Genomic DNA, 20,468 nt, shown 5'->3' on the forward strand with positions numbered 1-20,468 from the left:
AAATAAATAGACTGAAGTACTTTGAATAACGGCAGAATATTGGAAAACGCGCTAAAACGAGAAAACAGCTCCTCACAGCTCCTCAAAAAGCCTGTTCCCCCTGGACAAGAAAGAAGTAGAGTTGCGAGGGGAGGGGCTGGAGAGAGCGAAAGTGTGGCTTTTGGAGCCAGAAAAGACTGGCAGTTGGCTGGGAACGCATGTGGGTATCTGACGAGAGAATGTTCTAAACTTGCTCACCGAACGCAGACGTGCGTCATGGTGAGAAAGTAGAGAATATTTACATTTGCATTTTTGGTAATTTGGCAGACGCTCTTGTCTAGAGCGATTTATGGGAGCAATTGGGGTTGAGTGCCTTGCTCGAGGGCACATCGGCAGATTTTTCGCCTGGTCGGCTCGGGGATTGTAACCGGTGACCTCTCGGTTGTTGGCGCGGTGCTATTGGTCACTAAACTGCCTGCCGCCCCATATGAGTTTAAGATTGTGGCGTTGTTGGATAATGTGATTGGAATAAACTGACCATAAGTAATGTTGTTTTAGACGTAATGTATAATATAGTACAAAGCAAATAGAGGGTTAAATTGAACTAATTATCATGGTAGAGCTAACGTAGTACAGTGAGGGAACTTCATTTTGTGTCAGAGGGTAAGATGAGATCATTAATGGTACTATTGGTGGAAATCTATTTATCATTTCAAGGCATGGAGTAACAATCTGCATTTATGAGTGTAAATTCCACGGCTGATGTGTTGATTGAATGGGTACGATGAGTATTTGGTTTGGTAATGTTGAATGGACTATTTGTAGCGTGTTTAGGGGTTAAATAGAAAAACTAACTTATTCAATAGGGAATCAAAAGGAGAGAGAGTTTTTTGCTGAGGTGAAAGCTACTGCGATTTTCATTTGGTGACGTCACTTGCTCTATGAACTGGGAGTAGTTACTTTGAGAGCATCGCAGATGGTGTGGAGTGACTGGCGATGTCCCTGGTTCGAACACAGGTAGGGACAGTAGACAAAGCTTTCGCAGTGGGGCTATATACCTAGATTACTATGTGGATTGAGAAATGTGAAAGGTTGAATTTGATAGCTTAAATAGAAGTATTCTAGAAAAGTCTACGAAAATATGTTATAAGGTTACCATGCGCTCTCCCCGAAGGAGCAAGGGGAGGGTGAGAGACAGTACAGTTCAGATGGTAGGAACATCATTAAATGTATGCTAATCAACGATAGCAAGTATTTGTTTTATTAATTAGGGCATAATCAGAGAGAACAGTTAAATAAATTGAATAGCGGACTGAAATGGGTTAGCGGGAAAATACAAAATTTTTGGTACATTTTAGAACGATAATGTATTTTGGTTAAGTGGATGCAAGTGACATTGGCTGTTGTGATGGGGGAATAGCGCCAGCCTGTGGTGGGTTATGGATTTGTTACATAAACTTATATTTTAAACTAAAGTGATGGAATAGGCTACAATTATAACATTATCAGAAAAAAGACACAATTTAATGTGAAATAGTTATTACAATTATTATTGATAGTTATTACAGTTATTATCATTGATCCAGTAATGATATAAGGATAGTAGAGGAAGGCAGGGGATTTAATCTCATTAGGGAAGTTATATTAGGAAGAAAATACCATTAAATGAGGGAACATTTGATGTAACCGTGATTGTATTGGCTAAAAACTCAAATATGACATTTACAGGGGGGACAGGAACAATAGAAGGGGAGACAGATTTTCCTAGGGGGTTGAACAAATAATTGATAATGGATCATTTGAGATGAGATCACATGTAGCAGAGTTAGGGTAATCAATTAAATAATCATTGTATACTCAAGGAATTTTGAGTGGTTTAATGGATTAGTTAGGAGGAATTAGATTGATACAAATAATTATTGATGGGTTAAGACTGGGGATATCATGTTTTGTGTGTATTACCATCTCTAGATTATAACCAGGAGAAAGAGATTAGCTCATCTCAGTTAGGCAGTATTTAGGTCAAAAGAGGGAGCTACCAAATTAAGTTGAGCCTAACTATATCTGATTGTTATTTTTCAATTGGGTTTTTCAAATAAAAAAATTAAAAAAACACACCCAGCATGATGTTTATAAAGGGTTGTTATGTTGAATTTAGGGGATTTTCAACAGATCATGGGTGGTGTTTAATATGCTGTAGGATGGAACGGTTTGTTGGGGGATATTTGAACATAAATTAATGGAATTAGCTGCAGTAATCAGAGGAATGGTTATCACTAGGTAAATGGATAAAACAGGGGAAAAACATTACTGATTAGCAGAATACACCAAATGGGGATCAGTATGGCCACTCCACTGGGAGATATAGAAGAAAGTTAAATTGGAGAGCAAAAAGCCCAGCCCAGGGTCCACCTGGAGATACGTTTTAACGGATGACAGGAAGAGATTTTCTTAACTCAGGAACAGGAGGCTGAGTTAGCAGCAATTCCGTTCAAATTATGGTCACAAGGACAACAGATGTAGGACTAATTAAGGGGGTAGCTCCAGTACAAGTGATTCCTCGATCCGATAATAGACCATACCAAAAGCAATATACTATGAAACCAGAAGCAATAAAAGGGATAACCCCTACATTTGAGCATTTACTTAAGGGAGGGGTGATAATTCCTGGAGATGAGGTACAATGCAACTCTCCAGTATTTCCTGTTAGAAAGGAGGCACCTAGCGCCGTCTGGAGGATGGTCATGGACTTACAGTTAGTTTAATAGAAATATGATTCCCAGAGTTCCATGTGTACCAGATCCACATACATTGCTGAACCAATTGAAACCAGATAACTCCTATTTTACAGTGATAGATTTAGCTAATGCTTTCTTTAGTATCCCAGTTCATCCGGATAGTCAGGTGTGGTTTGGCTTACTTTTCAGGGAAGGAAATGGACTTAGGCTAGGATACCTCAAGGCTACTCGGAAAGTCTTACAATCTTTGTCCAGGCTATAACTAGGAATTTGGGAAAGTTTGAACCTAGGGAAGGAAGCAAATGTTAGTTTATGTAGATGATATTCTATTGGCTAATCCCACTCAGGAGGGATGTAAGAGGGATACAATCCAATTGTTAACCTTCCTGGCAGAACAGGGACACAAAGTGAGCAAAAAGAAACTTCAACTTTGGCAGAGCGAGGTCATTTACCTAGGACACACTATAACACAGGAGGGGCGAATGTTAAACTCATCCAGGAAAACTGCTATACTTGAAGCGCCAGAACCGTTAAAACAAAAAACAAATGATGAGCTTTTTTGGTAATGATAAACTGCTGTAAAGCTTGGGTACTCCATTATGTACTGCATACGGGTAAATTAAGTGATCTTATCAATGGGAAGGCAATGGTAGCCCATGGTAAAGTAATTTGGAACTCTAAGGAGGCATACATACATCAGGGATGTTATCCAAATGGTAGAGAGTAACGAGGGATATGACATTGGTGATTTAAAGATGATGAGGTTTTTTTGGTGGGCTATTAGATATAACTGGGTTAATCATGAACATAGAGGTTTTTATTCTTTGTTGCTAGACAGAAGACTTAGGTGACCTAAGAATAGACTTGTCATGTCCAACAATCAGTCTTCAGGTCAAGCCCGGGAGAGCCTGGGTAGAACAGAGTTTGAACTAAACATAAGTGTTTTTACAAGATAAGAGATTGATTGATTGGATTACTAATTGATTCTGAACTGGATGAAAGTTGAATTTAGCTGCCATAAAAGACAAAGGAAGTGGGAGGAGCAATAAAAAAGCAAAAGACAATCTCAAAAATGAAAGGCATGGCAATTGGATGATAAATTACCTAAGGGATGGTTTAGAAAGGAGGTAATATTGACACATGGGCAAATCATGTGTCAAAAAGGGGGAGTGATAGGATTAAATAATAATGATAGGATTAAATAATAATGATACTTAAAAAAAAAAACAACAATAGAAATTGAGAGCTCAACATGTATGTGTGAAGATAGTTTATTAACCACACCTGTATGTCAGAGGTTTTGTGCCCCACAGGTGAACTAAAGGAGAAGGTGACCCATTCTATCTCACCAGGAGACTGGGTGTGGATCCAGTCCCTAAAAGAAGAAAAACTGGAAGCAGGCCTGTTGGGAAGGGCCCTATCAAGTCCTATTAGATCCACCTGGGTGCATGTCACACACTGAAAAAAGGTAAACCCAGTTACACCTGATGAACAAACACAGAGTTAGGAGAAAGAACCGATCACCACTAGGGCTCGGGGGTTGGCTCCTTAACGAAGATTCCCTTACCCTGTCTGATCATCCCTGTGTGAGTTCAGTAGAAGGTGAAGTAATGGGTTGGCGTCTGACATGTTCTCAGGGCGAGGGTGGGGATTCACAGGTCTCCTGACGGTAGGTAGCTGTCTGATTGTGGGGGCCATATTCCTAACACACTCAAACCCTTCTGATCAGCCGAAAGTAGTAGTTAACCTAACACAAGTTGATAAAATAATACCTGAGCACAGTCTATGAAGGCATAGGAGACAGCTAGACGTAGGGAAAGGGGAAGTTTAGGGACTTTAGGGGAGGACATCACTATATGTATGTCACCATGTACATCCTGGGACTATGTAGTTGCTCATATCGAGAGCGTGGGGGATATGTAAATCTCCATACACAGTTTAGGGACAGGTGTAGTATTGTGAAAGTAGGGAATTACCAGAAATGGCAGTGTGACCCATAGAAGGGTAGGTACTGTCTGAAAGTCTGAAGTACGCAAAAACAGGTTTATCCTCCATGTAAGCCACCTGGGAATGTGGTGAAAGAGTCTTGTAGTAACTTGAACTATCTGTATCCCCCGATAACAAAGTAATTCCAAAAGTAATCAAGTATTTTCTGGTGGTCAACAATTAATAAAAACGTAGATTGGATAAATTATAAAGATTTATAAACCACACTCGTGATGCAATAAAGGGACTAGCTGAGCAGACAGCGGCAACTAGCTTAATGACATGGCAGAATAGAATAGCTTTAGATATGCTTTTGGCTGAGAGGGGCGGAGTTTGTGTTCTGTTTGGATATACAGTGGGGAGAACAAGTATTTGATACACTGTCGATTTTGCAGGTTTTCCTACTTACAAAGCATGTAGAGGTCTGTAATTTTTATCATAGGTACACTTCAACTGTGAGAGACGGAATCTAAAACAAAAATCCAGAAAATCACATTGTATGATTTTTAAGTAATTAATTTGCATTTTATTTCATGACATAAGTATTTGATACATCAGAAAAGCAGAACTTAATATTTGGTACAGAAACCTTTGTTAGCAATTATAGAGATCATACGTTTCCTGTAGGTCTTGACCAGGTTTGCACACACTGCAGCAGGGATTTTGGCCCACTCCTCCATACAGAACTTCTCCAGATCCTTCAGGTTTCGGGGCTGTCGCTGGGCAATACGGACTTTCAGCTCCCTCCAAATATTTTCTATTGGGTTCAGGTCTGGAGACTGGCTAGGCCACTCCAGGACCTTGAGATGCTTCTTACGGAGCCACTCCTTAGTTGCCCTGGCTGTGTGTTTCGGGTCGTTGTCATGCTGGAAGACCCAGCCACGACCCATCTTCAATGCTCTTACTGAGAGAAGGAGGTTGTTGGCCAAGATCTCACGATACATGGCCCCATCCATCCTCCCCTCAATACAGTGCAGTCGTCCTGTCCCCTTTGCAGAAAAGCATCCCCAAAGAATGATGTTTCCACCTCCATGCTTCACAGTTGGGATGGTGTTCTTGGGGTTGTACTCATCCTTCTTCTTCCTCCAAACACGGTGAGTGGAGTTTAGACCAAAAAGCTATATTTTTGTCTCATCAGACCACATGACCTTCTCCCATTCCTCCTCTGGATCATCCAGATGGTCATTGGCAAACTTCAGACGGGCCTGGACATGGGCTGGCTTGAGCAGGGGGACATTGCGTGCGCTGCAGGATTTTAATCCATGACGACGTAGTGTGTTACTAATGGTTTTCTTTGAGACTGTGGTCCCAGCTCTCTTCAGGTCATTGACCAGGTCCTGCCGTGTAGTTCTGGGCTGATCCCTCACCTTCCTCATGATCATTGATGCCCCACAAGGTGAGATCTTGCATGGAGCCCCAGACCGAGGGTGATTGACCGTCATCTTGAACTTCTTCCGTTTTCTAATAATTGCGCCAACAGTTGTTGCCTTCTCACCAAGCTGCTTGCCTATTGTCCTGTAGCCCATCCCAGCCTTGTGCAGGTCTACAATTGTATCCCTGATGTCCTTACACAGCTCTCTGGTCTTGGCCATTGTGGAGAGGTTGGAGTCTGTTTGATTGAGTGTGTGGACAGGTGTCTTTTATACAGGTAACGAGTTCAAACAGGTGCAGTTAATACAGGTAATGAGTGGAGAACAGGAGGGCTTCTTAAAGAAAAACTAACAGGTCTGTGAGAGCCGGAATTCTTACTGGTTGGTAGGTGATCAAATACTTATGTCATGCAATAAAATGCAAATTAATTACTTAAAAATCATACAATGTGATTTTCTGGATTTTTGTTTTAGATTCCGTCTCTCACAGTTGAAGTGTACCTATGATAAAAATTACAGACCTCTACATGCTTTGTAAGTAGGAAAACCTGCAAAATCGGCAGTGTATCAAATACTTGTTCTCCCCACTGTATGTGCTGTATTTTCATCCTCAAACAATATAGCACCGGACGGGTCAGTGACAAAAGAGCTTCAGGGGAGTAACTACGCTGGTGAACGAACTGGCTGAGAGATCTGGTATTGATAGCTCCATAAACGGTTGGTTTGATAACATATTTGGTGTCACGGGCTGGGCTTGAACTCAGGTCTCAGATGTGGAGAGTTGGGTGTTCTACCCCTAAGCCACAGAGGAGGTATAGTAGGACCCAAACGAAACACTCAAGGCAATACTCCAGGCAAAGTAGATTTAATATAAAAAAAGGTATTTCTTTGCACTTCAAAAATAATCCAACAAAAGTTATTCTCAGAAAGAGGTATACTAACAGAGGTACAGTAAACAAAACAGGAGGACAAAACAAAATAACTCCACGAGGGGAGAAAAACTAAATAAAGATAACTTAGAAAAGCTTACTCGGAAAGACTCTGTGGGACACAGCAGGAGACACATAGCCAGGACTCAAAGACCAAGTGAGGAACAAGGGGAAAAAACACAGCTAAAATACTCTAGGGGAAACAAGGCACAGGTGACCTGGATAAAGCTAATAAGGACACACGAGGAAGAACTAAGGCAGAGGGGAACACAGATGACCTCTAGAGGCCCGGAGACAAACAGGAGGCAGGAAGCTGACAATTTGGTAAATGGAAAACTATTGTTGTAACTATTCTGGGTGAAGTTATAGCTTATATGGGTATACTTGTTCTTTGTGGATGTTGTCTTATTTCCTGTGTCTGAGGTTTGGTGAGATAGGAGATGGAGAAGGTGGTTTCCCAACAGATGGTGAGATACGGCCCAATCCTGGACTCCAACCTAGGAATGGAGGATATGACCTACCAGGCTTGGTGGAGTGACACTAGAGGGTGTCTAAAGGGGGCCAAAATATACTTCTCTGTTTGTGTTTTATGTTTTAATAGTCTTATGTTTTGTGTTCTATTAATCCTGTGTTTTATGCTTTATTAATCAAGTTAACCATGTGAATGTTTGTCTTTCCTTATGTGATGGTTTGACGTTCTTTGATGACTGGTAACAATTTGCAAGTGGGGTGTAGATGGACTGACGGTTTTAATTTTTTTGTATCATTATGGCCTATTAATAAAAGTGTGATTTTTTGTATGTATTGTATTATAATGAATGACAATCTGTGTTTTCTTATTTTTGAATCACACCTTATTAGGTGTGAAAAGGGGGATTATTGGGGATTTATTATTCTCCTAAATTGATGGGATGACTAACTTAGAAAGAATGCATTCTTGACTGGGCTAATGTAGGTTGTGACACCTGGCAAAGCTGTGATTGATGTGAAGAGCTGTTTTAGGGGGTAAAATGAGATAAGGAGTGTGTCTCCAAATGCTAGACTATACTGGTTCTTTGTGATCTGTGAACCTTCCTTGGACGTAGGAATGATGTCTAAGGGAGCTGGCTCTTCTCACTATGACAGGTTGTTATGATGAACGTATGCCTGGTAACAGAAGAGGCTGGCAACAGGGGTGCATCAACGGATTGGCTGAGTAAAGTTTAAACCACACTCAGTCCTTTACTCTGATTGGCCAGCAGAGAAGTGGGAAATTCCCTCTGTCAGAGTATTTGAGTATTGGATCTGAAACAATGTGTTAGTTCTCTGGGGTGCCCTGCGAGGTATCTCAGAGAGCCCGTATATACGAAACATCATATTTACCATTGAAGGTTTTTGTATTAATTAAAATAACTAGTATGTCTTAGAAGTCGTGTTGACCTCTTTTGTTCCTAATACCAGATTTGAATTGACGCGACTTTGACATTACCTATTGCAGATTCAGTCTTCCCAGCCTGGTGCAGGTCTACAATTTTGTTTCTGGTGTCCTTTGACAGCTCTTTGGTCTTGGCCATAGTGGAGTTTGGAGTGTGACTATTTGAGGTTGTGGACAGGTGTCTTTTATACTGATAACAAGTTCAAACAGGTGCCATTAATACAGGTAACGAGTGGAGGACAGAGGAGCCTCTTAAAGAAGAAGTTACAGGTCTGTGAGAGCCAGAAATCTTGCTTGTTTGTAGGTGACCAAATACTTATTTTCCACCATAATTTGCAAATTAATTCATTAAAAATCCTACAATGTGATTTTCTGGAGAAAAAAATTCTCTATTTGTCTGTCATAGTTGACGTGTACCTATGATGAAAATTACAGGCCTCTCTCATCTTTTTAAGTGGGAGAACTTGCACAATTGGTGGCTGACTAAATACTTTTTTCCCCCACTGTATATTGCATGTAGCCTAGTGTCTAAATGTTCCCCGAATCCCCTTCCCTAATTAGCCTACTATAGTAGGTATGAAATATATTGAATACAATATACAGCCACAATATGTAGTAGCAGGTTACATGGTCTGTGTCAGTGTGCATGAGTGTGTATTTCTCTGGTTTTCTGCCTACCTCGACCGCACCACAGCAGATTATCTGTCATTTCTCACAGACACAGACACAGCACTCGGACCAGCAGAACAAGAACTTTTAGCAATTAAGTCAGTTCATTTCACACATTTAGCAGCACTTTTTTGGCACCACCCTTCCGTTCCTCTATTTTGACTGAGTGACTGACAGAGTTAGAGCAGATCTCTCTTTTTTGATGAGGCGCGTTTGACCTTGAATGTGAATATATCGCCACCTCAGCTCAGCCAATCAGAAAACAGAGCTGGCCAATCTTGGTAGCTGAACCAGCCATTGCCCACTGGTCAGCCAATTGGCCCAGCGTTGTCCAGGGTAGGGAAGGGAATGGCCGGCAGGGATGTAGCTCAGTTGGTAGAGCATGGTGTTTGCAAAGCCAGGGTTGTGGGTTTGATTCCCACGGGGGCCAGTAAGATAATAATAATAATAATAATAATAATGTATGCACTCACTAACTGTAAGTCGCTCTGGATAAGAGTGTCTGCTAAAATGACTAAAATGTAAAGAAGGCACACCTGTTAATTGAAATTAATTCCAGTTGACTATCTCATGAAGCTGGTTGAGAGAATGCCAAGAGTGTGCAAAGCTGTCATCAAGGCAAAGGGTGGCTATTTGAAGAATCTCAAATATAAAATATATTTTGATTTGTTTAACACTTTTTTGTTTACTACATGATTCCATATGTGTTATTTCATAGTTTTGATGTCTTCACTATTATTCTACAATGTACAAAATAGTAAAAATAAAGAAAAACCCTTGAATGAGCAGGTGTGTCCAGACTTTTGACTGGTACTGTATATATACACTGTATATATTATCACGGCTCAGGCTAAGACCCAGATGCAGACACAGGAGGCAGATAGTACGAGTCTCAGAATGTATATAGTTCAAGGGGAAGGGAAAAGGTAATTCAAGGCAGGCAAAGGGTCGTAATCCAAATCAGAGTCAGGCAGGTACAGGACGGCGGGCAGGATCAGGGTCAGGACAGGCAGAAAGGTCAGAACTGGGAAGACTAAGAAAAACATACTAGAAAACAGGAAACAGGAGACAAAGGGCTGTGAGACATAGGTTTAATCCTAGACACATGAAAAGTGGGATGTTTATGGAGAGTGTGGGGCAACAGAAGGCGAACAGCAGATGGGCTAAGGACCTTAGAGATGGGGAAAGGTCCAATAAAACAAGGGGGAAAGTTTGCGGGACTCCACCCAAGACAGTAGCGGGGAGCAGGGATGCCGTGGCGGTCCGCCTGTCGTCAATACCTGGAGGTGGTCTTGAGAAGAGTGACCCGGGCTTTCTTCCAGCGGCGACAGCAACGGACAAACATCTAGGCAGAAGGTATGCTGCCCTCTTCCTCTTGCTCCGGGAAGAGCATGGGCTGATATCCCGGGGAACACTCAAAAGGCGAGAGACCAGTTGCAGAACAGGGAAGGGTGTTGCGGGCATATTTCACGTACACGAGTTGCTGGCTCCAGGTGATGGGATTGGTGGAGACAAGGCAGTGAAGAGTCATCTCTAGGTCCTGATTGGCTCGCTCTGAATGGCCGTTAGACTGGGGATGAAAACCAGAGGACAGGCTGGCCGACGACTCAATGAGGGTGCAGAACGCCTTCCAGAACCGGAACGAGAACTGAGGACCGCGATCGGAGACCATGTCGACCGGCAGTCCATGTATCCAGAAGACGTGCTGCACCATGAGCTGGGCCGTCTCCTTAGCTGAGGGCAATTTAGGAAGGGGAATAAAATGGGTGGCTTTGGAAAACCTGTCCACCACCGTAAGGATGGTGGTGTAGCCGTCAGACGGAGGGAGGCCGTGACTAATTCCAAGGATATGTGGGACCAGGGGCGGTGAGGGACAGGGAGTGGTTGAAGGAGTCTTTTTCTGTGCACACGCAGTACAGGCGGAAACGAACGCAGAGACGTCAGGAACCATGTTGGGCCACCAAAAACGTTGTCGGGCGAAAGCCAAGGTCCGACGGGAGCCATAATGCAGGTGAGTCTCGAGGAATGTGCCCATTCCAGAACAGGAGCATGGGCAGAGTCCAGGACAAACATCTGGTTAGCCGGCTCCTCTGGGACCAGACTCTTGATTCCCCAGATGATAGCAGCCGCTAGACAGGAAGTAGGGAGGATGGTCTCGGGGTCTGATGGCGTAGTAGCGGGGCTGTACAGACGTGAGAGTGCGTCAGGCTTCACATTATTGGACCCCGGGCCGTAGGAGATAGTGAAATGGAAACGAGTGAATAACAGGGCCCATCTCGCCTGCCTGGAGTTGAGGCGCTTGGCGGTGCTGAGATATTCCAGGTTCTTATGGTCCGTCCACACCAAGAATGGCTGTTCTGCCCCTTCTAACCAGTGCCTCCACTCCTCCAACGCCATCTTGACAGAGAGTAATTCTTGATTTCCCACGTTATAGTTCCTCTCAGCGGGGTTAAGGCGATGGGAGCGGAAGGCGCAGGGATGCAGCTTCTGGTCCTGGGCAGAACACTGGGACAGGACAGCCCCCACTCCGACGTCGACCTCTACCACAAACTGACGGGATGGGTCCGGATGGATTAAGATGGGGGCTGTAGTGAATCTCTGCTTGAGGTCTGAGAACGCCCGGTCAGCTGCTGGAGACCATATTAACGGAACCTTGGGAGAGGTGAGTGCAGAGAGGGGGCAAGCAAGGGTGCTGTAACCCTGGACGAAACAACGGTAGAAATGGGCAAACCCCAGGAAACGTTGCAGCTGCACTCTGGATGTGGGTTGAGGCCAATCCACCACCGCTCTCACCTTGTCAGGGTCCATCTGAATATTCCCTGCAGCGATGACGTATCCTAGGAAGGAGATGGTGGAGCGATGGAACTCACATTTCTCTGCCTTCATGAAAAGCTGGTTCTCCAGGAAATGCTGGAGGACCTGTTGGACATGGAGGACGTGCTCTTGAGCTGACCGGGAATAGATGAGGATGTCGTCGAGGTAGACAAACACAAATCGGTTCAACATGTCTCGGAGCACATCATTGACCAGGGCCTGGAACACTGCATGAGCATTGGTCAGTCCGAACGGCATCACCAGGTACTCGTAGTGCCCGCTAGCCATGTTAAAGGCAGTCTTCCACTCATCTTCCCGTATCCGAACCAGAAGGTAGGCGTTCCGATGGTCCAACTTGGAGAAGATGATCGCCCCCTGGAGAGCTCGAATGCTGAGGAGATGAGTGGTAGCAGGTAACGGTTTTTAACGATAATGTCATTGAGACCCGGGTAGTCGATACACGGACGCAGGGTCTTGTCCTTCTTCTCCACAAAGAAGAACCCTGCCTGGGGAGGAAGATGGACGCATAATCCCTGCAGCAAGAGAGTCCTCAACATACCCTTCCATTGCTTTGGTCTCCGGACCTGACAGGGAATAAAGTCGCCCCCGAGGCGGTGCGGTGCCCGGGAGAAGGTTGATAGCACAGTCGTAGGGCCAATGCGGCGGAAGAGATGTGGCTCGGGCAGAGTTGAAAACCTCCCGTAAGTCCTGGTACTCCGCGGGAACGGCGGAGAGATCTAAGGTTTTTCCCAAGCCAGCAGGGAGACGTCCCGGGGCAGCTTGCGCCGACTTCAGACAATGAGCATGGCAAAATGGGCTCCAACCAATGATGGACCCCGCAGCCCAGTCTATAAGGGGATTGTGCCTCTGGAGCCATGAAAACCCCAAAACCATGGGTACATGAAGAGACTCCAGGAGCAGAAACTGCATGGATTCACTGTGGTTGCCTGACACTCGCAGGTGGATAGGAACCATACTGTGGTTGACTCTGCCAATAGAGCGCCCATCCAGCGCTCTGGAAAGGGGTTGAGTGGAAATGCCCAGCTCCGACACCAGGGAAGTGTCCATAAAGCTCTCGTCGGTCAATGAGCACCCAGATGGATTTGGACTGGCCTCCCCACAACAGTGTAGCATAGAGGGGGTAATGAGTAGTAAGGGATTGGAAACTCCCCGTATGGCTCACCAGTGTACTCGTTTTAATGGGCAGGTAGATAAGAAATGTCCCATAGCTCCACAATACAGACAGCTCTTGGTGTTTAGTCTGCGTAAGCACTCAGCAGGAGACAATCTAGCCCTGCCCAGTTGCATGGGCTCTGGAGGAGGTGAGTCGGAAGCCCTCAGTGATTCCCGAGAGAACTCGGGTGACCTCGGATTCACTCGGAAATGTAGACGTCAGGGATTTCCGGGATTCGAGGACGAGCGAAGGCGACAGGGAACAGATTCCTTCTAGCTCCTAAGTTCCCGTAGCAGCCCATCAATCTGGATGGTCAAGGCTATGAGGGAGTCGAGGTCCATGGGCAGCTCCCGGGCAGCGAGCTCGTCTTTAAAAACTCAGATAATCTGTGACGGAACATGGAGAACAATGCTTCCGGGTTCCGGGGACTCTCAGCCGCCAACGTGCAAAAATCCACTGCGTAGTCTGCCACACTATGGGAGTCTTGACGTAGCTGGAGCAGCTTACGAGCAGCCTCTCTCCCGGACAACGGAGAATCGAACACCTTACGTACCTCCACCACCGTAGCCCAGGCGAGTGCCCTCCCGGACATCAGCGTTATGAGGTACGCTATCTTTGAGCCGTCCGAGGGGAACGAAGAAGGCTGCAGCTTGATGTGGGGGCACTGGGAGAGAAAGGCCTGGCAGGTTCCAGAATCTCCAGCGTAGCGCTCCGGAGGAGGTAAGCGAGGTTCTCGGGACACCGGGTTAGGCTGGGAAGAAGCACCGCTGGTGGCGGGTTGCTGAGAGTCTGGGGAATTAATGGTGTGGCTTGCTGCCTAGTAGGGAATCCGTGGAATTGCTACAGCAATGTCTCGAATGCATGGTCATAGCATTCTGCCAGGGTATGGAGTCCCTCCATAAGGCATTGCAGTAACTCCTTGTGTCGTCCAATGGTGGCTCCTTGCTGGGAGATGGCGTTGTGGAGCTGGTCTGAGTCTGCTGGGTCAGTCATGGCCAGTTCGTACTATAACGGCTCAGGCTAAGACCCAGATGCAGACACAGGAGGCAGATAGTACGAGTCTCAGAGCTTATACAGTTCAAGGGGCAGGCAAAAGGTAAGTCAAGGCAGGCAAAGGGTCGTAATCCAAATCAGAGTCAGGCAGGTACAGGACGGCAGGCAATCGGTAGGTCAAGACAGGCAAAGGGTCGTAATCCAAAATCAGAGTCAGGCAGGTACAGGATGGCGGGCAGGATCAGGGACAGGACAGGCAGAAAGGTCAGAACTGGGAAGACTAAGAAAAACAAACTAGAGTACAGGAAACACAGGAACACGCTGGAAGGAGTTGACGGGTCAAGACGAACTGGCAACAGACAAACAGAAAACACAGGTATAAATACACAGGGGATAATGAGGGGAGATGGGAGACACCTGGTGGGGGGTAGAGACAAGCACAAAGACAGGTGAAACAGATCAGGGTGTGACATATATATATATATATATATATATATATATATATATATATATATATATATATATATATATATATATATATTATTAAACTTTTATTTATACAGGGTGGGTCACTATTGAGACCAGGGTCTCATTTAAAAGGGAGCCCTGTGAACATGAACATACACAATAAAATGATTTAAATACAACATAAAGTAAAATAACAATATCAATACAACACAATAAAACACAACAAGATTCATCAAAACAACTAGATTAATCAAAACAAACACAACTCTCACATATTAACTTCCTTAAACTTAATCTAAACTGTCCAATGGAGACCAGCGAGTCTAACCTCAAGGTGGCCTGAAGGCTATTCCATGAGCTGGGGGCATAACAATTAAAAGCATTTTTCCCCAGCTCAGTAGAGACCCGCGGAACCTCCAGAACCAGTTAGTCCAGAGAGCGGGTCTGAAAATGGCTGGATCTCCAATTAATATGTGAGGTGAGGTAGAACCGCTTTATATACAAAACGTAGCCAATGCTGGACCCTCCTGATAGTTAAAGACTCCCAGCCAACAGAACAATACAAAATGCAGTGATGTGTAGGAACAATTTCCTCAGTGATAAAATGCAGTGCTGAGTGATAGACTGAATTTAAAGGTTTTAAAACAGAGGCTGCCATGTGCGTGTAGATTATACTCTATCACCATAATCAAGTACTGGGAGAAGCGTTGCTTAAACAATCTTCTTCCTACTTTCAAAAGAGAGGAAGGATATATTTCTATAAAAGAAACCAAGCACTAGTTTAAGATCAGTAAGCGATTTTTGAATTGGGAAAGATCAAGGCAATGGGACTGTCTAATTGTTATGATTTTTTACAATATTGCGGACATGCAGAAATACTCAGAATGAAGTTGGGATCCCACTGGGCAGAAAACTTTTTGAATCAATGTGTAATGAATACTCGGACAGAGTGGTAAGATCCAATCGCAGAATTGCGATGTTTTATTAAAGTACAGACAAGGGAATTGCTTAATCGTGGTCGGGCGAGCTGTGGTCAAAACCGGGCAAGGCAGAGACAGGCAGAAGTACAAAGGGAGCGGGCGTAGTCGTAGTCGAGGGCACGGGCACAGGATCAGAGTACGGTAATCACTGGGAGAAACAAGCAGAGGATTAAGCAATTCGGGGAGTCAAACAACGAAGCACAGGTCTGATACACTGGTAATCAAAATAACAAACTCTCTCTCTCTCTCTCTCTCTCTGAACAAAACGCTTAGCAAGTCACAATGGAACAATACCTCGCACCGACTGAACTTCTGAGCACACCTTATATCCTAACTCTAATTACTGACAGGTGTGCTCAGAACTCAGGTGAAACAGATCGAGTCTGATGACTCCCCCTCTCTGTAGATCGGGGGAGTGTCAGACTCTGTCTAGACCCAGCCAAACCCTGATCCCTTATAGTATCCCCCTCCCCAGGGCCGGCTCCTGACGGCCTTCTTCCTCTACCGGGTGGTCTTCCTCTGGGTCGGGGTCCTGGATGATCTGGGTGTTCAGCGTGGAAAGTGGCCTTGAGAGCGGAATCCAGTATGTCTTTAGCAGGGATCCAGGACCGTTCCTCAGGTCCATATCCCTCCCAGTCCACGAGATATTCGATGCCCCCTCGTCTCCGTCTTGAATCCAGTATCTCGTGGACTGTATAGGTGGTGTCCTGTTCATCCTCCAAAGGTGGTGTAGTAGGTTGTTGAGCGATTGGGGGGTACATCGGGCTATAGTGGACAGGTTTCAACAGAGAGACGTGGAACGTAGGGGCTATCCTGTAGTGTCGAGGGAGTAACAGACGGTAGGTGACAGGGTTAATACGTCTCAGTACCTTGAAAGGCCCGATGTACCTGGGTTGGAGCTTCTTGCAGCTCCGTCGGAGACGCAGGTCCCGGGTAGACAGCCACACTCGTTGCCCGGGTTGATAAGTGGGAGTAGGTCTCCGGCGTCGGTCGGCGTAGGTCTTTTGCTGTTGTGAGGCCTGACTGAGATGTTGATGGGCCGTCTCCCAGACCTGCGCACTCCGACGGAACCACTCGTCTACAGCCGGTACCATCCCTGGTTCGGTATCCCACAGGAACAGGGGTGGTTGATACCCTAGAACACACTGGAAGGGCGTTAGACGTAGGGAGGTGTGAATGAGGGAGTTCTGAGCATACTCTACCCAAGGAAGGAATCGGCTCCACTCTTGCGGCTGCCGCGAACATTGTTGCCGTAGATATTTCCCAATTTCTTGGTTGAGCCGCTCTGTCTGCCCATTGGCCTGGGGATGATATCCGGAGGTTAGGCTCACCGAGATGCCCAAGCGTTCGCAGAAGGCCTTCCATACCCGGGATACAAACTGGGGTCCTCGGTCTGACACAATATCCTCCGGAACTCCAAACTGCCGGAACACCTGGTTAAACACAGTCTCAGCCATCTGAGTGGCGTTAGGCAAACGGGTCATGGGTACTAACCGGCACATCTTGGAGAATTGGTCGATGACCACGAGAATTACAGTATGGCCCTCTGATTCTGGTAGATCTGTAACAAAGTCCATTGCAATGTGAGACCAGGGTCGTTGAGGAGTTGGCAATGGCATCAGCTTACCCTCCGGTAGTGCACGAGGCGCCTTGGATTGAGCACATACTGGACAGGATAAGACATAGTCTCTGACGTCATCTGTTAGGGAATCCCACCAGTATTTTTGGCTGATGAGTCGTGTAGTTCGAGTGATTCTGGGATGACCAGATCCCAGCGACGTGTGGCACCATTCCAACAGTTGAGGTCGAAGCAGAGCTGGTACAAACACCTTTGACACCGGGGTTTCTGGAGGGGCTGGTTCCGCTTGTAGGCTCTCCTGAATAGTGTCATCGATAGCCCACCTCACAGGACCAGCACGGCAACTCATGGGGAGGATAGGTTCTGGTTCCACGGGTCTTTCCGCGCGCTCGAACCGTCGGGAAAGCGCGTCCGCCTTGCCATTCTTGGACCCGGGGATATAAGAGACCGTGAATCGGAAACGGTTGAAGAATAGAGACCACCTTGCCTGTTTGGAGTTCAGTCGTTTAGCACTGTGAAGATACTCCAGGTTGCGGTGGCCGTGAGCACTTGGAAAGGATGATCTGCTCCCTCCAGCCAATGTCTCCACTCCTCCAGTGCTAACTTCACCGCCAGTAATTCACGATTTCCCACGTCGTAGTTCTGCTCGGCCGAATTCAGTTTCTTAGAAAAGAACGCACAGGGTCGTGATTTAGGCGGCTCACCTTGGCGCTGGGATAGCACGGCTCCAACTCCAACCTCCGAGGCGTCCACCTCCACGATAAACGGCAAGGTAGGATCCGGCTGACATAAAATGGGAACGGTGGTAAAGCGTTGTTTCAAAGTCTCAAAAGCACGCACTGCCCCCTCCGTCCAGTTCAGACCGCGACCCTTGTAGCTGGTCATCGCCGACAGGGGAGCTGCGGTTGTGCTGAAATTACGCACGAACCGTCTATAGTAATTGGCAAACCCTAAGAATCTCTGGAGCTCTTTCACCGTCTGGGGTTGAGGCCAGTCTCGTACCGCTTGCACCTTGGATTCATCCAGTTTTACCCCTTCGGGAGTGAGTATGGCCCCAAGGAAGGAAATCGTAGTGACATGGAATTCACTCTTTTCTGCCTTCACGAACAGAGAGTGTTGTCGGAGTCGGTCCAGAACCTGTCGTACATGGGACACATGTTCACTCAGAGAGTTAGAGTAGATTAGAATGTCATCAATGTACACTATAACAAAGCGATCAATCAAGTCCCTGAAAATGTCATTCATGAACGCCTGAAACACTGAGGGCGCGTTGGTAAGTCCATAGGGCATGACACAATATTCATAATGCCCTCGATGTGTGATGAAGGCGGTCTTCCATTCATCCCCTTCTCTAATGCGCACCAGATTGTACGCACTCCTGAGGTCCAGTTTACTGTAGATTGAGGCCTGCCCCACCTGCTCGAGGGCTGCCGGAATAAAAGGAAGAGGGTAACGATTTTTAATGGTAATATCGTTCAAACCTCGATAGTCTATACAAGGACGCAGTCCGCCATCCTTTTTTTTAACGAAGAAAAAACTGGATGCGGCGGGAGACGTAGATGGGCGAATGGCCCCTTGCTGTAGCGCCTCATCAATATACTTGCTCATAGATTCTCGTTCCGGCTGTGACAAAGGATAGATTCTTCCGCGAGGAGGTGTAGCCCCGGATAGCAGATCAATTGCGCATTCCCAGGCCCGATGAGGTGGTAACACGGTAGCCCTCTCCTTGGAGAACACCTGCGCGTAATCCTGGTATTCTGTTGGAACGACAGTAGACACCGCACCCTGCGCATCCTCCACAGTAGACGTTTTGCAAGGTAAATTAAGGCACTCCGCCCTACATACCTCACTCCAAGCAGTGATAGTACCAGATTTCCAGGAGATGACCGGATCATGGGTGACGAGCCAGGGGTGGCCGAGAACTAGCGGCTCCCGTGGAGCGGAGATGACGAACAGAATGATGTTCTCATGGTGCATGGAGCCCACTTGTAACTTTATTACCTCTGTACGGTGCGTAATGAACCCAGTGCCCATGGGCTCACCGTCTAGCGCGTTGACTCGCAGGGGTGGTTGAATTGGGATAAGTTGTACTCCCAATTCCTCAGCGAGGCCCACATCCATAAAACTGGCAGCCGCCCCGGAATCAATAAGACCTTCCAACCTGCGCACTCTCTCTCCGACAGATAAGGTAACTGGCACATACATTTGTTTAGATGTAATGTTGAAAACTTGAGTCTCACTCACCGGTTTGGCAGTTCCGAGGCGATATTCTGGGGTACGGTTTGGTCGTACCGGACATTGACGAATGAAATGACCCGACTGACCACAGTACAGGCATAGTCCGTCTTGCCGACGTTGTTGTCTCACCGAGCTTTGTAAGGGTGACCGTCCCAGTTGCATGGGTTCCTCCTCAGATTCTCTCCTCCGCTCTGTCGATTGCTTAGGACCAGTGACCGAGGGCTCCCGGACTGCGGATACCTTGTGTTGCACTAACAAATTATCAATAGAGATGGCTATGTTGATAAACTCATGCAGCGCAGTGACATCTCCCCGACAAGCCAACTCAGTCTGCACTTCTTTGCGCAGCCCTCTTCGGAAAACGGTGAGCAAAGCAGTCTCGCTCCATCCGCTACCGGCTGCTATTGTACGGAACTCTAATGCGTAGTCGGCTACTGTGCGACGGCCCTGCTGAAGTTCGCATAGTTGGTCTCCCACACTACGCCCAGATACTGGGTGGTCGAACACCTCTCGGAACAGTTTCTTAAACTGAACTTCCGCATTCAACTCGGGGACCTCAGCTGCCCACAGCGCAGTAGCCCAATCCAGTGCTCTTCCCGTTAGCAGAGAAATCATGAAATCCACCCTGCTACGGTCATCGGGAAACATAGTACGATTATAGGACGTATACAGGGACGTCTGGAGTAGAAACCCCTGACATTTGCCAGGTTCCCCGTCGTACTTTGTCGGTAGAGAAATCGGAGGTGCATGACGAGGACTGACCGTGCTCGGGGTGGTGCCTTCAGCCGTACCAACGTTGAGTAGCTGCAGGAGTTCATCCATCCGTTTCTCCTGTATCTCCCATCGCCTCTGTAATTCCGCTGGATCCATGGTTGAGGCGAGGTATTCTGTAATGAATACTCGGACAGAGTGGTAAGATCCAATCGCAGAATTGCGATGTTTTATTAAAGTTCTCTCTCTCTCTCTCTCTCTCTCTCTCTCTCTCTCTCTCTCTCTCTCTCTCTCTCTCTCTCTCTCTCTCTCTCTCTCTCTCTCTCTCTCTCTCTCTCTCTCTCTCTCTCTCTCTCCTCTCTCTCTCTCTCTCTCTCTCTCTCTCTCTCTCTCTCTCTCTCTCTCTCTCTCTCTCTCTCTTCTCTC

The sequence above is a fragment of the Coregonus lavaretus genome (assembly GCF_964263955.1).
Source record: "Coregonus lavaretus genome assembly, chromosome: 9".
Taxonomy (NCBI): Eukaryota; Metazoa; Chordata; class Actinopteri; order Salmoniformes; family Salmonidae; genus Coregonus; species Coregonus lavaretus.